We start from the raw sequence: 20,983 nt of genomic DNA, 5'->3' as shown, positions 1-20,983 counted from the left end.
CTCTTATAAATGTTCCAAGATAATAATCCAACTTGCTCACCCATTGGTAGCTGTGAAACTATTATTCCACATCAATGGAATATCAATGAAATGTGCCTTATTTATTATCGCTGTGCCTTCAAGAACCTTTATAAGAATTATGAGCTGGATACACACAAGTTGATATAGATTAGCTTTCCAACCCTTAGAGCATTTTCTGTAAACCCAGTACAAAATTAGGCAATGATAAAAAAGACCAATTGACATTACATGTTCCGAACGATGTACTGGGTAGAATGGAGTCAGCAGTACAGTCATTGATCTATGCTGGTGCTTACACAATCTATATTTTTGATGTCAATTACAGCTGCAAAATGATGAAACATCACACAGGACTTGTACTGCTAAATTAGAACAAATACGTTTCACCTTATTGCATGTGTGGCCTCCGGTCATGGAAACTGAACCTTTTCCTATGCAGCCTGAAATTGATTTGAACCCATTTGAAAACATTGTGCAGCATCAAATCGAAAGTTAACATTTGTAAAATAAATAGAAATAAATGAATGTATTTCTCAAATATAATGGAATATCAACACTGTTCAACAAATATGAAGAATTTAGATATTTATTTATAAATCAAAAACAGCGTTCTAATCGTTAACCAATTGTTTCTGACATACAAATCCTCATTTCAACAATGTGATTGTATGAAACTAATAAAAAATTTGAAATATACAACAATTATTTGACTAAAAAGTCAATCTCATTTGGTTATTTATCAAAAAAAGTGCATTTCCATCTGTGATTGAGATATGTTTTGGCATTGCAACCAAATTCATTTCCTGTCCAGTCGCTGAGAGCAGATATTCTGGCCGGAAACACTTTAGCAGCCTGTCACAGCCATAGAGTCAGAAATTATTCACTTTAACCATTTCAGTAGCTGGAAATTGAAACTTACCGAAAAGTGAAAGGCCTGGATAGAATGTATATGGAGGGGATGTTTCCACTAATGAGAGAGTCTAGGACTGGAGGTCATAGCCTCGGAATTAAAGGACGTTCCTTTATGAAGGAGACGCGGAGGAATTTATTTTGTCAGATGGTAATGAATCTGTGGAATTCATTGCCACCGAAGGCTGTGGAGGCCATCGATGGATATTTTTAAGGCAGAGATAGATAGATTCTTGATTAGTATGGGTGCCAGGGGTTGTGGGGAGAAGGCAGGAGAATGGGGTTAGGAGGGAGAGATAGATCAACCACTGGTGGAGTATGATGGGCTGAATGGCCTAATTCTGCTCCTGTCACATGAACTGATGAACTAGTGCACCTGACCTGTGCAAATTACACACTGGCAGAAAATGAATAAAGTAAACATTAACATTGTCGCATTATTTTATAAGGTGCTCAAAAAAAATGTTTTCTTGGGATGTCTACTTAAGTATTCAACTGTTAAAAGGCTTCATATTATCATATTAACTATTATTCATTGCCATGTGCTCCATTACTAACATTATAGGGAGTGAGGTGATTGAGGGGGGTGAGGGGCAGGAGGCAAGGGTGGGGACAGAATTCCCATGAGCCAGAAAATTAATTATTGTGTCCACAAGAGAGACTGTTATTGCTGTCACCAACGGCTCATCCATCTGAAAGCATGTACGTTGGATTTGTTTTCACTTGTCTGGATGAGGCCAATTGCAATAATTCTTCAGCAGCTTAGCACTATTTTAGACCAAGAAGGCTAAACAATCAGTTTCCCCACAACTAGCTCAAACATCCCATCCACTGTCATTAATACTATCCTACTACCACTGCGTACCACTGAGAGGACACACAACAACGACTTAACAATGTCTTCAGCAGCATCCCAAGAAGTACAAGGACATTAGGCATATGGGAGCACCATTATCTCCACATTTCATCCAGTTTGCACATTTTACCAACTTTTTCCAATGTGCACCATTCTTTAAACTGCAGTATGAAAAAGACAATCCCCAACAAACAGCATTGTAGAAATATTTGCAACAAACAATCTACACCAATTCAAGATCAGAATTATCCAAGCAATAAGCATTAGCCAACAAATGCAGTCCGACCTTGGTAATGTGTGGGTTCCTGATTTTATACGAGTCGATTAGTCTATAAGCCAGAAAAGCATAAAATTGCTTGATATGATAACTGTACGTCCACAATATTGTAATGAATGACATCAAAAGCATGCATGGCTGATAAGAAAGAACAATGACTAAATGTAGAGGGAGAACTAATTCTGCCATTCATAGGAATGGGCGTATGTACATACATTCAACTTTTGAATTGAAGTTCACATACAAAGTTGTCCATAGATTGGGTGTACTTAAGCCAATGATGCCTTTTACCAGCCTTGCCAGAAATATCCTTAAAGATTCAAAGTTTCAAAGGATATTTTATTGTCACGTGTACCAATTAAGGAACAGTGAAACTCGATTTACCATAGTCATACTATAAAAAGCAACGAAACACACAAATACATAAAAGTTAATCTAAACATCCACCACAGCGGATTCCCCGCTTTTATCACTGTGATGGAAGGCAATAAAGTCCAATCTTCTTCACTGTTTATTCTTTAAAGGATTAGAAAATAAATACACTGTAGCGGCCTGGACGAGGTCGGGGTCACCAGTGTAGCGGCCTGGACGAGGTCAGGAAAAGGCCAGACGCCAGGCAGGTTCAAACAGTAGTTTTTCATCACACAGCGAGCGCACACCCACACACGGGTCCTCTGGAAACCCCATGGCAGACCAACGCCCCTGTCCCTCAATTGGCGAGGGGGATGATCCAAGGAGTGGCCTACCCCCCAGGGACCGCCACAACACTCTCCATTATCCGCAACAATAAGTTTTGAATGGCATTATCATAAATCTGGGGCAATGATTTAGCTGCATCAGGTTCACTAATAAGCTTATCCAGGTAGGGTGATAACTAAACCTTTGCAGTTTTGAATCAATTGTTGAGGATCTTTCCTGTCATAAAAGTAAGGTTTAGTTTTGCAAATCTTGCTGTTGATGTTTCACCTCCAAGATAGATTTCATGAAGTGACCTACTGCTCCTTCTCTCTGGTCGTTTTCACCAAACGCTGCTGTATATAATTAATCTCGTGGGTTTTTTTAAGATGAATGCTGAAAATATAAACCAAAGTAGGCCATTTGACATCTTGTACCTGCTCTGTCATTCAACAAGATCTAATTCTCTTAAACTCAAGACTGTTTCATCTGTCCACACATGATCACCATCACGTCACCTTCCTACAAATCTGGTGCACATAATAGGTGCAGGAGTAGGCCATTCGGCCCTTCGAGCCTGCACCGCCATTCAATATGATCATGGCTGATCATCCAACTCAGTATCCTGTACCTGCCTTCTCTCAGTATCCTGTACTTGCCCCTGATCCCTTTAGCCACAAGTGCCACATCTAACTCCCTCTTAAATATAGCCAATGAACTGGCCTCAACTACCTTCTGTGGCAGAGAGTTCCAGAGATTCACCACTCTGTGTGAAAAATGTTTTTCTCATCTCAGTCCTAAAGGATTTCCCCTTTATCCTTAAACTGTGACCCCTTGTCCTGGACTTCCCCAACATCGGGAACAATCTTCCTGCACCTAGCCTGTCCAACCCCTTAAGAATTTTGTAAGTTTCTATAAGATCCCCCCTCAATCTTCTAAATTCTAGTGAGTAAAAGCCGAGTCTATCCAGTCTTTCTTCATATGAAAGTCCTGACATCCCAGGAATGAGTCTGGTAAACCTTCTCTGTACTCCCTCTATGGCAAGAATGTATTTCCTCAGATTTGGAGACCAAAACTGTACACAATACTCCAGGTGTGGTCTCACCAATACCCTGTACAACTGCAGTAGAACCTCCCTGCTCCTATACTCAAATCCTTTTGCTATGAATGCTAACATACCATTCGCTTTCTTCCCTGCCTGCTGCACCTGCATGCCTACTTTCAATGACTGGTGTACCATGACACCCAGGTCTCGTTGCATCTCCGCTTTTCCTAATTGGCCACCATTTAGATAATAGTCTACTTTCCTGTTTTTGCCACCAAAGTGGATAACCTCACATTTATCCACATTATACTGCATCTGCCTTGCATTTGCCCACTCAGCCAACCTATCCAAGTCACCTTGCAGTCACATATTATTACATGAACCACAAATATACCAAAATAACTTATTCCGTAATATTGGAATATTGGTTCAATGCTTCACCTGGGATCCCAAAACAGCTACAGCAGTTGAAGATAAGTGAGGTATGCCATTGTTTCTTTTTAGAAATTCACCCTTCCTGTTATGTCCAGAAATTCAAAAATTACTTATCTTCATACAGTACCATTGCTTTAGAAGTACACACAAGGGGCTTCACAAAGGTATGAACTGGTATGATATGCACTCCATTGGAAGTAGTTGAAAGGAATAGAGGTGATTAAAAGCTTACCAGGAGGGATGGAACTTAGGTGCCTTAAAGCAAACAATGGTTTGAAGGAGGAGGGAACACAAACGCTTCGACAAAAGAGTGGAACTGTTTGAGCATGGGATTTGCAATGCTGGAAGAAATTTGAAAGACTGAAATGGACCTGGCAAGTCCAAGTTTTTAAACCTAAAGCTGTGAATTTTAAATCAGAACTTCGCATCAACTGAAATTACTATACCCAGAACTAGTACATGTAGAATTCTCTCTGCCTATTCTCTTCTCATTTTCAGCCTTATACTGCATTTATAATTTTCAAGATGATTTGCGATCAATTCTTTCAGTCAATTTTACTTGCATGCTTCAAAACATAGAACTTGAATAATTGCCTCATGAGAATAAATTTGAAAGGCATGACCCATACTTTGAAATCATGCTACAAATGGCCAAGATAAATGCTTGATTAAATTGCACAGAATATCTCAGCAGTTAAGCATTTTATTCATGATTCGTGGTGGATAAGTGTGTATTTAATATATGGCTGAAGCCATAAGGCTCAATGGTAATGAAAGGGTTCCTGTTTTTATATACATCCATTAGTATATGCCAGAAAATACACAAAATCACTTGAAATGAAATGAGGCCAATGGCAATAATGCTCATGCAGTGAATTGTTGCACAGCATTAATATGCAATGTGATTATTAATTGCATTAATTTCATAATTAGTGGAAATTGCGTAGTAAGAATTCTTTGCTGTGTTTTAGTTCAGAGGCATTATATGACATTTCTTCAAGTATCAGGGTGGCACAGTGACGCAGAGATGCTGCCATACAGTGCAGAAACCCGGATTTGATCCTGACTACGGGTGTTTTTCTGTATGGAGTTTGTACGTTCTCCCTGTGACCGTGTGCATTTTCTCCGGGTGTTCTGGATTCCTCCCACACTCCAAAGACGTACAAGTTTGTAGGTTAATTGGCTTTGGTAAGTTGTAAAATTGTCCATAGTTCGTAGGATAGTGCTAGTGTAGGGGGTGATCGCTGGTCGGCACGGACTTGGTGGGCTGAAGAGCCTATTTCTGCGCTAGAGCTCTAAAATCAAAAGTCTCAAGTATTAGATGGAATACTTCTAATTTATTGTTAATATTTCCTAGGACCCGAGGAAACCTTAATGGGACCAAGATCTTGGCATCCATTTGGTGCTTTTAATTTTAGATTCAAATTCTATACTTACATTTGATCTTGCATAAAACATTGAGCCGGGTCAAGCTGGACTTGGCCTGTGCATTGTGGTCACCTATTCGTGCCAGCCCCACAGCTGCATTCACTCTCGGTGTCTGTAGAGCTCCCAACAGTGTTTGCTGTCCATAAAGCGGACCAAACCGCAGATAGCGACTTGGTCTTCAGCAATGCATATTGCAATTCTATCCACTGGTGACCTCTACAGAAATGCCTGCTAGCTATCAGCACGATCAAATACCACCTAGTCTTACTGACTCCTTATCATCCGATTCATTAACAATCAGTGGCAAAATTGAAAATGTAATCATAAATTCAGTAGTTTGTACCTGAATTGTATAAAACAGCAACAAAATCTTTTAAAATTACTGCATATCTTGGATTGTTTTTAACACGTTTGTGGATGGTTATCGGTGCTCCTTGGGTGCCAGGAGCCTTGCATAAGACAATGTATATGAGTGATTAGTCTCTTCTAAGATAAAGTGAACGCGACAAAAATTAAATGTACAACCACTACTATCTGAAATGACAACAAATCTGCCCAAATTTGTTTTCAAACACCACTACGTAATTTCAACACGTGGAGTACGAACAAAGAGTTAAATGCAACATTTATTTGTAATGTTGCATTCTCCCTTACTTTAATACAATATTTAATATTTAAGTGCTCATGAGATGTTAGATTTTGGACCTGTACTGTGCAATATTATGAAACAATTTACGCAAGCAACTGTTTCTGTAACTCACGTAACTCCCATACACCTACAAGTTATTCTATTTATTGCATCACTTAATATTGCAGGCAAGATTTTATTGATTGCCTCCTTTTAATTCCATGCTTCCAGTGTGAGCATTGGGATCACTTTATTCAGCAGAGGGCAGAGCCATTAATTATTCTTTAAATATGCAATATTTGCAATAGATAGTTTTGGGGGATACATTAAAATTAGATTAACTAATGTTGCCATCCGCTCCTTTAGGCTTCACAGCACATTTAAAGGACTAATAAAGTTGAAAAATTCCATAGCCTGTGGGAAAGGTTTGCTCCTCTATTGCTACCAATTAGAAATATTGAACAACATAATTTGATCTAACAACATCAGAGTTGCATTTCATTGTAGTCTACCCTTTTATATTGTTTGATTTCTCTGGTGTGTAATGGAAACTGACACCAGTTGTAAATATAAGCAAGGTGGTTTGGCCGTCAGAACACACTGATCTTCCAAACTGTGGTCCTGTGATGTAAAAGTTTCATTTTAATTAAACACTTGGATGCACTTGGTATTACATTGGTTTTATGCATCAATTATCATTTTGTTTGGGTCTAAGAATAAATGACATGGCAAAACTTAAGAACAGCGATTTAAATAATAACGTTACGGATGGCCCGGTTCAACATACTTGCCCAACTGTTGCACAGTTAACATTCCAAGCCTTCGAGTTTAAAGTCACATGCAAAAATGTATTCCTTCCTGCGGTTATTTCGCACTTCAAATGTTGAAGCTGCTGAAATACTCAGTTATATCTGGGCGGCATGGAGGCACAGCGAGAGAGTTGCTGCCTTACAGCGACAGAGACATGGGTTTGATCCTGACTACAGGTGCTGTCTGCTCAGAGTTTGTTCGTTCTCCCCGTGACCTGTGTGTGTTTTCCCTGGGAGCTCCGGTTTCCTCCCACACTCCAAAGACGTACAAGTTTGTAGGCTAATTGGCTTTGGTAAAATTGTAAATTGGTCCCTGTGTGTTAGTGTGCAGGGAACGCTAGTCAGCATGGACTCGATGGGCCGAAGGACCTGTTTCCACACTGTATCTCTACACTAAAAATATTAAGTTTAAACACTGACTCCTTCACATACACATATACTGTAAGGCAATTTGGAGGAACAACCACTGAACTCTTTTCAGCTCTTAAATGTGTATGTTGGCTTCAACAATTTATTAGACAAAAACTAATGATGATGTTTTTCGAAAGAGATAAAGCTTAAGCCCTTTGCCAATCAAAGGCAGTGACACAGAAGGGGGCATTGAGTGGTGATAATTTACAGGCTACAAGTTCCAGATTATTTTGGTATACAAAACTAGGGCAGGACTTAAGACAGACAGTACATGGTTGACTCCAGGTGAGTGTTGTAGAACAGATAGATCTGGGAGTCCATGCATGGTTTCCTGGAAGTGTACACCGAAAAAGTAATTGGCATGCTTGCTCTCAAGGAGAAAGGTATGGAGTACAAACGTTGGGACATCACAGATAGACACAAAATGCTGGAGTAACTCAGCGAGACAGGCAGCATCTGCAGTTCTTTCCTACACATTGGGACATCATGATGTCGCTGTGCAAGTCGTTAGTGAATACTATGTGCAGTTCTAATCACCCCATTATAGGACAGATGTTATTAAGTTGGGAAGAGGGCAGAAGAAATTTACCAGGATGTTACCTGAACTTGCATGCTGGAGTTAAACGGAAAAGTTGGATAGGATAGGACATTTTTTCTTTGGAGTGTCAATGGCTAAAGGGTGACCTTATTGAAGTGTACAAGATCATGACAATAGACAATAGGTGCAGGGGTAGGCCATTCGGCCGCTCGAGCCATGTGATCTTGGCTGATCATCCCCAATCAGTACCCCATTCTTGCCTTCTCCCCATATCCCCAAACTCTGCTATCTTTAAGAGCCCTATCTAGCTCTCTTGAAAGTATCCAGAGAACCAGCCTCCACTGCCCTCTGAGGCAGAGAATTCCATAGACTCGCAACTCTCTGTGAAAAAGTTCCTAATTTCCATTCGTAATGGCATACCCCTTAATCTGTGGCTCCTGGTTCTGGACTCCCTCAACATCGGAAACATGTTTCCTGCCTCTAACGTGTCCAAACCCTTAACAATATTATATGTTTCAATGAGATATCCTCTCATCCTTCTAAACTCCAGACTATACAAGCCCAGCCGCTCCATTCTCTCAGCATATGACAGTCCCGCCATAGCGGGAATTAACCTTGTGAACCTAAGATGCACTCCCTCAATAGCAAGAATGTCATTCCTCAAATTTGGAGACCAAAACTGCACACAATACTCCAGGTGTGTCTCACTAGGGCCCTGTACAACTGCAGAAGGACCTCTTTGCTCCTATACTCAACTCCTTTTGTTATGAAGGCCAACATGCCATTCGCTTTATTAACTGCCTGCTGTACCTGCATGCTTACTTTCGTAGACTGATGAACAAGGATCCTGTTGTACTTCCACTTTTCCCAATTTGACACCATTTAGATAATAATCTGCCTTTCTGTTTTTGCTACCAAAGTGGATAACCTCACATTTATCCACATTAAACTGCATCTGCTCACTCACTCAACCTGTCCAAGTCACCCTGCATTCTCATAGCATCCTCCTCACAGTTCACTCTGCCACCCAGCTTTGTGTCATCTGCAAATTTGCTAATGCTACTTGTAATCCCTTTATCTAAAACCATTAATATGCATTATAAATAGCTGCGGTCCCAGCACCGAGCCTTGCGGTACCCCACTAGTCACTGCCTGCCATTCGGAAAGGGACCCGTTATTCCCTACTCTGTTTCTACGCCCAATACTATGTGCCCTGATTTTGGATTCTCAAGAAATTCAAAAAGATTAGTCAAGCATGATTTCCCCTTCGTAAATCCATGCTGACTTGGTCCTATCCTGTTACTGCTATCCAAATGTGCCGCTATTTCATCTTTTATGATTGACTGCAGCATCTTCCCCACCACCGATGTCAGGCTTACTGATCTATAATTCCCTGTTTTCTCTCTCCTGCCTTTCTTAAAAAGTGGGATAACATTAGCTACCCTCCAATCCACTGTAAATGATCCTGAATCTATAGAACATTGGAAAATGGGAAGAGGCATCGAGGCTGAAGGGCAACCCTATGGAAATTTTAAAAATGGTGAGAGGCATAGATAGGGTGGATAGTCAAAGGCTTGATCCTGTATTATTATGATCCATGTTCTAATATTCCAGACCTGACCAAATACATATCATAAAATGTTGCGGGAAGCAAAAGAGATTACTGGGTGATGTTTGTATTCTCATTTGCCACAAGTAATGTACTGGGGAATGGAGGATTGCTAAAGTAGTGCCTTCATTAGTGCGAGTCTGGATGGCTTTTGGACTTCGGGCAGACAGGGACTGCAGAGAGAGTGACAGTGGTCGGTACAACTCTGGTCAAATCACTGCAAAGGAGCGTGTGTGTGGCTCGGACAATACACTGATGGCTGTGGGTCTCCGCTTATGCTTTGGGTCTCTGCTGCTTTACCTGGCTTATGCCGTGTGCCCTGGGGATTCCCACACGCCAATGTGGTGGCTGTTTAAGTCTATGTTTAATTTTTATGTGGTTATGTATCTTGTTGCTTTTTTGTATGACTGTTGGCAAATCCAATTCCTTGTATGGTTACATACTTGGCTAATAAATTAATTACAATTACAATTTATTTAGGAAGGATTGCTCGGACAAGTCAGAGAACTATAAGATCGTGAGCTTTACATCAGTGGTGGAAAGTTGCTGAGAGCTGATGTAAAGTTTTCCCTGGAGGAAAGGAGGTGAATGGATAACCATTAGTTTGGTTTGGTTTAGAGATACAGCACGGAAACAGGCCCTTCGACTCACCGAGTCCACACTGACCTGTGATCCCCGCCCACTAACACTATCCTACACACACTAGGAATAATTTACATTTCCACCAAGCCAACTAACCCACAAACTTGTACGTCTTTGGAGAGTGGGAGGAAACCTAAGATCTCTGAGAAAACTCACGCAGGTCACGGGGAAAACGTACATACTCCATACAGAGAAGCACCCGTAGTCAGGAATGAACCTGGGTCTCTGGTGCTGTAAGGCAGTAGCTTTCCCCCTACGCCACCATGACGATCTTATAGGGGAAGATTTTTCATTAAGAGTGTGGTGGATATATAGAATGCCCTGTCAGAGGAAGTGGTAGAGCCAAGTGCAATCACATTTTTGCACTACTTCAAGTTGCACAACAATCATACACAATTGCTCTGTTTGGCGCTCATGGTTGTATTTATTGGTACATGTATCATTGCTGTTTGCATATTGTTTACTCTGTGAACTTCATGTGAACAAGAAATCTCATTGCACCTTGGGGTATACGACTATAAACTAATTTGAATTTGAAAAGCTAATACTACAGTGTTGTCCCTGTTGTGTCATTGCACTTGCAGTAACTGGTTTGCATTTAAGCAGGCAACAAAAGTGGAACATTATACAAGATTAATGGTAATTCCACAAACCTTTTTTAGCTACTTTGGATGAATGGGATTACTGATCAAGGAACTGCAGAGCAAAACCAAAAATTTGCAATGTATTAATTCTGCAATTTCAACAAAAATAAAATGGAGAGCAGCGGGATGATATTTCTTCTGAAGTAATCAGTTTCTTCAGAATATATTCACCACTACAGAGGTTGCATTGAACAAGTATTGAACAACAAAAGGAATATCTCTAGTAGTGCGAGTCTAAATATGTTATGTGGCAGCAGGAATAGCAGTTAGGATCAAATTATGTTTCTTTGCCCATGTAATGTGTTGCTGCTATTTTATGTCCTATTCCAGTGCGTTACCTCCAGTTCTCCACATCTGCTTCCAATTCAATTGTTTAGTTTCATTAGAAATACAGCCACGGAGGCACAGCGGTAGAGTTGCTGCCTTACAGCGCTGGGGACACAGTTTGATCCCAACTACAGGTGCTGTCTGTACGTAGCCCAGACACAAACCAGCCTCCTTTCCATTGACTCCATCTACGCTTCACGCTGCCTCAGCAAGAGCACCAACATGATAATGTAGACTCACTCCAGTCACGCCTTCTTCTCTCCTCTCCCATCAGGAAAAAGGAAAAAGGTACAGAAGTTTCAAAACACCTACCTCCAGATTCAGGAATAGATTCTTCCCAGCTGTTATCAGGCAAATGAACAGTCCTCTCATCTGAGAGTGCGTGGTCCTGACCTCTCATTGGAGACTTTTGAACTATCTTCAACCAAATTTTATCCTGCACTAAATGTTGCACCCTTTATCCTTTAACTGAGCACTACGTATGGCTTGATTGTATTCAAGTATAAACTTTTCTTTGACTAGATAACACACAAACAAAAGCTTATCACTGTACCTCGGTACAAGTGACAAGAATGAACTAAAGTAAATTAAACTAAAACTAAATGCTGCCTCTATTTAAACTATACTATTTAAACTCAACACAGAGAACGAGTAGCATAGTTTATAGTGGACAAAGTAGGCTCTTAGAGGCAATTATATGTTAGTTTAACTATGCAAGACCATCACTTGCAACTGCTGCATTTGTAGCACTTATCCAGAACCATACAAAAGCACATACATAGCTTTATCAATATAATGACTTTCATTAGCTAAAAGCCACTTTACTGCTGGTACCTCCTGCAGTAGCATTAGTGGCACAATTTACTGTCCAATTTATTCTAGTGTATTCAAAAGTAAAATCGAAGACATATTTTCAACTCCTATATCATAACAAATCTTTTATCTGTATTATCCACAAGAGTCTTAATTTTCAATTGCTCCACATTAACAATGTGAGTAAGACAACATGTTGGTTTCTATTCATTTTATTAACTACACCAAATCAATCAGGTCATTAGGAAAACTGGTTTCAGCCACCACAATAGTTCCCAATTGTCCATTTCCCTGTGAAATCCTCTAATCCAGGCATTTATGCAATCTGCCTAAACTCAGCATTCTTTCCAGTCATGTCCTCGTCCTTAACACCACTTCCTACATCAACGACCAGCCCTCACCTCCCCCTTGCCATCAGAAGCACTTGTTCGCTTGGGCTGCTTACAACCCAGCAGTATGAATATTGTTTTCTTTAACTTCAAGTAACCCTTGCTTTCCTTCTCTCACCGTCCCTCCACAACCCTATTTCACCAACTAGTTTCACTGTCCTCCTGATTAATTTTATTGTTTGTATGCCTCGTTGTCACCTTCCCCTCAGCCAAAAAATGAACCATTCTACATTTCCTTGAGCATCATCTGCTTTGACCTGTCAATTTCACACCATGCCCTTCCATATCTCTAGCTTCCCTCTCCTGGACTCTCAGCATGAAGAAGGGTCTTGACCCGAAACATCACCCATTCCCTCTCTGAGGAGATGCTGCCTGACCCGTTGCGCTATTCCAGTATTGTGTGTCTATGTTCTGCTGCTTTACCTGGTAGTAATTTAGTTCCTTCCTCCTCTCTCGTGGCAAAACTTATTTTCAGAACTCCATTCTCTTCCTTCAATATAGCTGGAACGTATTCTCATATTCTCTCACCAGAGCCCCTCTGAATACATGTAATGGTCTTCTCAAGCTGTTTCAAGCCCCTTTATCAGGTTTTCCTAGTTTCATGTTCATTCCCTGCCTTCCACCTTCATTTTATACTCCATGTCATGCCTTCAATCTTTTCTTTCAGGGTTGTACACTACCCTAATTTACTGATCCAAGTCGCTTCACACTCCATTCTACCTACTTATGCTCTTGGAGGAGGAGCCATCTTGGTGAACGGCTGCTAGCAGCAGCCGTCCGTCTTAAATTCGTTTTTTTTTTAGTTTTTAGTGAGTCCTGTTTTTTTGTTTGTAGGGGATATGGTCTTTTAATGTGGGGGGGTAGGTGTTACTTTATTTATAGGTCCCTACCTGGTCGGTGTGGCAGCCTTTTTTCCGGGCTGCCCGTCGACCCGTCGGCGTGGCCTACCAGCGGGCTTGGAGCGCCGTTTCTTGGCGGGAACCACCCAGCACCTCGGCCTGCGTGGCGGCACTGCATTGGAGCGCTGGAGCGCTGGAGCGGAGCGGGCGATGCCTTGCCTGGGTCGCCGCGCTGCAGCTCTGGCGAGCTGGACCGCCGTGAGCAACATCTCCGGGCTGCGGGTTTGCGGAGCGGAGAGGCGGCATGCGTAGAGGCGGCAAGGCGGCAGTGACGAGAGCGGGCGCCGACTATTTCATCTGGAGCCTAGGAGCGCCAAACCGGCGCGGCCTTGTCGGCTTCGGCAGCCGCGGGCTCCAACCAAGAAGCGGCCGTTCCAAGTGGCCCAGCCGCCGAAAGGACTCTCCCGACGCCGGGGCAAGACCACCCGGTGAGAACGGCCAGGGACATCGGGCCTCCGTAGAGGCAATTGCGGTGGCCCCAATAGGCCTGACTTTGGGGTGAACATGGGGTGGGGACTGGACATTGTGCCTTCCTCCACAGTGCTATCCACTGTGGGGGGATGATTTTTTTTTGGCTAACTGTAGTCTTGTAGGTCTGTGTCCAAGATGGCTGCCGTGAAGGGAGAGTGGACGCTGGCACGAATTGGTTGCCGCTGCTCTCTCTTCACACTGTGTTTTTGATTTTCTGTTTTTGGATTGAATTCTGTTTTTAATTTGTGTCATTGTGATGTCTTTAATTACTTGTTTTACTCCGATTATATGTTTTACTATGTAAGGTGTCCTTGAGATTTTGTATGAAAGGCGCCCATTAAATATAAAATTTATTATTATTATTATTACTTATAATTAACAGCAATGAGTACCTCCAGAGACTGGTGCATCACTGAACAGTGTACCTCACCCTTTCCAATCAAATCTGTAACCTTCCAGTAGTTCCCGCACATCTTCAACCATGTGTGCAGTAATCTTAATGCGATGCATCGTTTTTTGAAAGCATATGTATTGGCTCTGGTTTCATAACAGGAACTTATTGCCAGTTACCAGCCGAGGATGTTATCAGTTCAATGCATGTTTAAAATGGCTCCATTCCTTATGCAGATATATTTAGATTGAAATAGCATAGTTGAAAAAGATATTTCCTGTCACCGCAAACATTATCATGACTATATTGGAGGTAAAGAACGCATGCTCTTAGGGCACGCATGACACGCTCTTTGGGCTAACGGAATCAATTAATATGGGGAGAAAGTAGGAACGGGGTACTGATTTTGTATGATCATATTGAATGGCAGTGCTGGCTCGAAGGGCCGAATGACCTACTCCTGCAACTATTTTCTATGTTTCTATGATAACCGCACAAATGCATTGTCATAGGAATTAATAGCACATATCACAATATCATACAATATTTTCAAAATGACAATCACAATTAATCGTTATCCTTTGGTCTGCAGGGATTCAAACAAGTCCTGCACCTGGCACACTGCTCATTTCATATTTCCAATGCAACCGTTTTACTGCCAATTTCGTTTAGAGATTGACAATTCCTGCAACACCAAGCTTTATAATTTCCTCTAGCATTTCTGCAAATCCACCATCTATCTTAGAAACATAGAAAAATAGGTGCAGGAGTAGGTCATTTGGCCCTTTGAGCTAGCACCGCCATTCAATATGATCATAGCTGATTATCTAAAATCAGTACCCCCCTCCCCCCGTTCCTGCTTTCTCCCCATATCCCTTGATTCCTTTAGCCCCAAGAGCTACTGTAAATCTAACTCGCTCTTGAAAAGGTCCAGTGAATTGGCCTCCACTGCCTTGTGTGGCAGATAATTCAACAGATTCACAACTCTCTAGGTGAAGAGGTTTTTCCTCATCTCAGTCCTAAATGGCCTACCTCTTATTCTTAAACTGTGACCCCTGGTTCTGGACTCCCCCAACATCAAGAACATTATTCCTGCATCTAGCCTGTCCAATCCTTTAAGAATTTTATATGTTTCTATAACATATCCTCTCATCCTTCTAAATTCCAGTGAATACAAGCCATCAACACATTATTTCATCATATATCAGTCCCGCCACCCCAGGAATTAATCTGGTGAACCTACGCTGCACTCCCTCAAAAGCAAGAATGTCATTCCTCAAATTAGGAGACCAAAATTGCACACAATACTCCAGGTGCAGTCTCACCAGGGCCCAATACAATACACTAGGACCTCCTTATTCTTTAACTCAAATCTTCTCACAATGAAGGCCAACATGCCATTAGCTTTCTTCACTGCCTGCGGTACCTGCATGCTTACTTTCAGTGACTGATGTACAAGCACACCCAGGTCTCGCTGCACCTCCCCTTTTCCTAATCTGACACCATTCAGATAATAATCTGCCTTCCTGTTCTAGCCACCAAAGTGGATAACCTCACATTTATCCACATTATACTGCATCTGCTATGCATTTGCCCACCCACCCAACCCATCCAATTCACTCTGCAGCCTCATAGCATCCTCATCGCAGCTCACACTGCCATTACAATGTAGAAAGATAAAGAACAATGAATGAAAGATGTGCGAAAAAGAAACATGCCATTGCTAACTGTTTTTTGGGTGAAAATGAGAAGCTGATGCGACTTGGGTAGGTGAGGGATAGAGAGAGAGAGAGAGAGAGAGAGAGAGAGAGAGAGAGAGAAAGGGAATGCCGGGGTTACTTGAAGTTAGAGAAATCAATAAATCTTACCTGGGCTGCAAGTGCCCAAGTGAAATATGAGATGCTGTTCCTCCAATTTGCATTTAGCCTCACTGTGACAATGGAGGAGACCTAGGGCAGAAAGATCAGTGTGGGAATGGGAAGGAGAATTAAAGTATTTAGCAACCGGGAGATCAGGTAGGTCCAGGTGGACTGAACGATGATTCAAGTATATAGCACAACAAGTAATCAAAAGTGTGGATGTACCAGATTTAGCTCTGTCACTGTTGAAAAGTAATGGGTTGTGGTGCAGTTTTGTCTGGCTACATTGGGCAACTTGGCATATGGATTCTGGCAATTCTTGGCATTCGCTGTGGATGGCTTGATTGTAATCATGCATTGTCTTTCCGCTGACGTGTTAGCGCGCAACAAAAGCTTTTCACTGTATCTCAAGTAATAAACTTAAGGGTCTGTCCCACTTGGGCGTCATTTGCGTCATTGGTGAATCCCAAAATCCTGGGGCGCCGCGCGCAACCCTGCCTACGTCACCATGCACCGTGCTCGCGTAATGCACGCCATGCACGCATCACATGCAGGTCATGATGCGTGCATCGTGATGCCTAAATGATGTCGCGTAAATGACGCGCAAGTGGGACAGGCCCTTTAGTTTATTGAGTTGGCAATAAACTAAACTCAACTACACTCAACATGTGGATTTGAACTGCCAGGAAGTGAAAGGGTATGGAGAAAGCAGGGACACATGGCAGATACTGTAGACACACAAAGCCTTCAGAAGAAGGATCTCGACGTGAAACACCACCTATTCCTTTTCTCCAGAGATGCTGTCTGACATGCTGAGTTACTCAGCTTTCTGTCTCTATCTTCGGTTTAAACCAGCATCTACAGTTCCTTCCTTCACATGGGAAAATGGTGTTGAGACCAATATCTGATCAGCTGTGACCTAAAAGAGCAGTTCAGGGAACTCATTGCTTTACCCGTGCTCCAGTTTCTAATATCCTTTGTGTGTTATTATGACTGTGCTATTATAATCCAGTTTGTTCATTAATAGACGCATGCTTTCACAAAAGGAACAATATCCTAGAGACTTGAAAAGTGATATTGGGAATGATAAGTACAATGTGATATGCAAGTGCAAAAAAAGCAAAACTAAAACATATGCAAGATGACAAAGTTTCTAGTGCTACCACATTTTAAAAAAAAGTCACACAGAAACATGAAAATTACTTTAATCCAAAGCCATTAGATGTTGCTGAATGTGTTAATAAGGGCTAAAATAGAGATATATAAAATGAAGGATCATTGCATTTGCAAAACCTGTTTGGTCAATTTCTGTGCAAAGCTGAGAGCTGCAAATTGGTGCCAGGAAGTCTAAGTCCTAGATTGAACTATCAGATAAGGAGAGGTCCAGATGTCCTCACTATTGTTAAAATGTATGAGTACTTCGCAGAGAAACCCAAAGGTTTTGCAATGGCATTAGCATGATTGGCTGGCTGCAGAAGGATTGTAAATACTGTTAATAATGTTGCAAGGTGTTTATGTTACTGCTTGACGATTGGCTGAAGTGTGAAGCCTTGTTTGAATTGGTTATACTCCCCAGGAGAATGTTGCATATGCTAGCCCATGTTTTAGGCCCTTTGTGGGGGGTCTGGTGGGCCTTTTGCAGCGGGAACATGGTCTGCCGTTTGTGTTCTTGATATAGGTGTGGCAGTGAGCACACCATGGTAGTGGTTTTAAGTGGTACCTCACATCTATTTAGCACCCATTTTTTGGTCCCTTGGGGGGGGGGGGTCCCCCAGGTCTACACGCAGCGGGTGGTACCCGGCAGACTCCCAATTCCATTCATTTCAGGTGACCCCCCTACACACCCCCATAGTCAGACATTGGTACCTAATTCGTCTAACCTAATGTCTTTGGGCTGAAGGTAATCAGCAGCATTCAGTTTCAACCACTCTGTTTGCAATATTTACAGTATGAAGTAGAACTAATGTCAAGCATATTATCTTTCCATGAAATAGCTTCAAATGGAGCAGTCAAAAACTAATCCAGAATGGTTAATGAAACTCTCAAGATGTTAGGGTTGCAGGGACATTCAAAATCAATTTGGACAATATTTTTCAAATACAGAACAACTCCATACACTACTGTTCATAGACATAGTGTGAGTGTGTGAGTGAGTGCTCGCTCGCCTGAGTCTTAAAATACTTTGATTCTATTGAACAGGCAAGTCACATGGTGTGCATGCCTTTTCAAGATGCTTGAATACTTACATAAATAGTGGGTCAAGACCTCACCCTTCCAAATAAACCACTTTCTCCTTTGGTATATACATGCCTTGCAAAATCTTCACAAACCATACAGAAAACAAAATCAGTTGTGGAGCACCAATGCCAACAACAAAACGATCCAACCCAGTTTATGATCCAACCAATCCTTCAGTTTATTAGTTTCATTTATTTTCTTACTGTCACATGCACCAAGGTACAGTGAGAAGATTTTTGTTGCATGCTATCCACAACCAATCCTTTGTACTACACTTCAGAGAATGTGAAGCAAAGGGTCACAATTCTTCAAGCACCCCTTTGTGCAAGTTCGGTCCTTGTTGCACAATGATCCAATTCGATACTTAGACTTTCCTTTGAGTTCACGATTAGAAACCTATCAGAATGCTATTTATTTCACTTCAGCATCTGCCTTGTACATTTGCACATTTGCAGCATAAGTATAATTTTATCTTATCTGAAGCAATTTATCTACAGCAAAATATTTCAACAAAACATCATTTTGGAAATAATTGTAATCAAAGGTTCGAACCGCCAGTATAACGACGACAACTGCAATCAATTGTTAGTAAAAAAGACTTTCAGGATAATCTTGCCGTTTATCATTTATGAAGACTTGACAACTGGTATTCTTCATAACAATAGCAACTAAAAGTAAAATTAATATGTACAATAAAACAGTAAAATCAAATATTTAAAAAGTCACAATCTTCAAGAGGAAATGTGCAGCAAATTATCCAGTCATTCATGTAGCACACAATACAACCAGTTAAAAGAATCGTCTGCAGTAGTTTCATTAATTTTCTCCTCTAGGGTATCACCATTTTAGATTCCACAGCCAATTTCCTTCAGATACCTTTGGAGAGGATGGAGAATATTACCAATCACTTTATAATACTCACACATCCAGAAATAAAATGCAGAAGAAAACAACTGAATATAATTATTTAGCTTACTTGAAAACCCATCAGATAATATAATTGCTGCATTCACACTTCATAAAAGCACTAAATGACATGACTCATTTAAACTGCCGGTCAGGATGCACATCAGGAATTTAAGAGCAGAGTGGCCATGATTCTATAATCAAGCAGCAGATGCAAAAATTGTGTCCACAGATATCTCAGCAAGGATGGCTACCAATCTGCCCCAAATTGAAGGAGATAATAGAAATCTAAAATGCAATTATTTTTCTGACTATGCAAGTAGCTGAAAATATTTTCTGACATATGCTGCTTTCAAAGAGGCTTCCAGTTTTGGGAAGTTTACTTCATGGTTTTGGTAAAAAAAATTAAAAAAGGACAGTATTTTGGTGCTCCTCTCTCATAAATGAAACTTAACAAAAATTAGTTGTTTTTTTTGTAACTGTTCGCAGGAGGTCTTTATTTGGGGAATAAAAATCATCCCATGTTTCATCACCAAATGCAGAATATAATAATGTTTGTGCACTGAGCGCAACACCCAAAATTCACCTTTTTTCAAGTTCATACAACAGATTTATGGAACTGCAATATATTGCATATACTCTATAAGCGAGTTTGATATTCCGACTGCACACGCCCAGGTCATAGGTCACTCGCCATAAACTTGTTAGTAGCTGAGCAGCTAAACCTTAGTTTCATCTGTATTTTCCAGCTTTGATTCTTCTAGGTAAGAAAATATTGCTTTCAAACTATGAATTAGTTGTATTTATAGTTCATACAAGGCCACGATGATTTTGTCATTTTTATTGCTTTATGCTTCAGTGAGTGAACGAGATCGTGTTATTGCGTGGGTCGGGGTTTGTGGTCGGGGTCAGGCCTGGATCTCTGGCTCTGTTGAGTTGCTGCTGGGCCGTTCCCGCCTCCTCCCGGGTGTCTCGTTCTTGTCCGGGGGTGGCCGGAGTGGCCCTGGGCTGGCAGGGTGCCGGCCCAGGCTTGAAGTTGGCATGGGGGGAGGCGCTGGCTCCTGCGCGGGGAGTGGAGGGAGGGAGGCGCTGGCTCTGGCTCCCAGGGGATGCCATTGCCCGGCGGGCCGGGGACCGTCAGCTGCGCCCCTCTCCTTGTCCAGTAGCTGTCGGTTGGCCCCCTCGGTGCCGGCGGGGTCTGAGCGCCAGTCATCGGCGGGGATGCACACGGGGTGCTGCGGTGGCTCAGCGGGTCAGGCAACATCTCTGGACCCAAGGGTCTCAACCCAAAACGTCACCCATTCCTTTTCTGCGGGGATGCTGCCTGTCCAGCTGAGTTGCTGCAGCGCTTTGTGTGTGTCCCCGTTGATGGCTGGTGCTCGGCTTTCGCCAGCACTGGGGGGGGGGGGGGGGGTTGGCCGGCAGCTGCTGGGTGAGGCTGGGGGTGCGGCTGGAGGTCCCTGGCCCATCGTGGTGCGGGTTCCTTGGGAGTTGGAGTGGGGTTGGGCTGGAGTTGGCGCTTCTTCACCATGCTGGATGTGGGCCTGTGGCCGCCCGGTGTCCCGGCGGTCCAGCGATTCGTCAGTGGTTGCGGCGCCGGGAACCCGGGTTTGATCCTTGCTGCAGATGAGGCGCAGGTCTGTGTGCACGCACTCCCGTCCCCCACTCGCATCTGCCCCCTCTCTCTCTTGCTCTCCCGCTACCTAGTAACCCCGTTCCTCAGATTAAATATAATTTTACACATATATTATTGATGAAGATAA

Source organism: Amblyraja radiata, chromosome 20 (genome assembly GCF_010909765.2).
Source record: "Amblyraja radiata isolate CabotCenter1 chromosome 20, sAmbRad1.1.pri, whole genome shotgun sequence".
NCBI classification, from domain to species: Eukaryota; Metazoa; Chordata; class Chondrichthyes; order Rajiformes; family Rajidae; genus Amblyraja; species Amblyraja radiata.
This window is presented reverse-complemented; position numbering follows the sequence as displayed.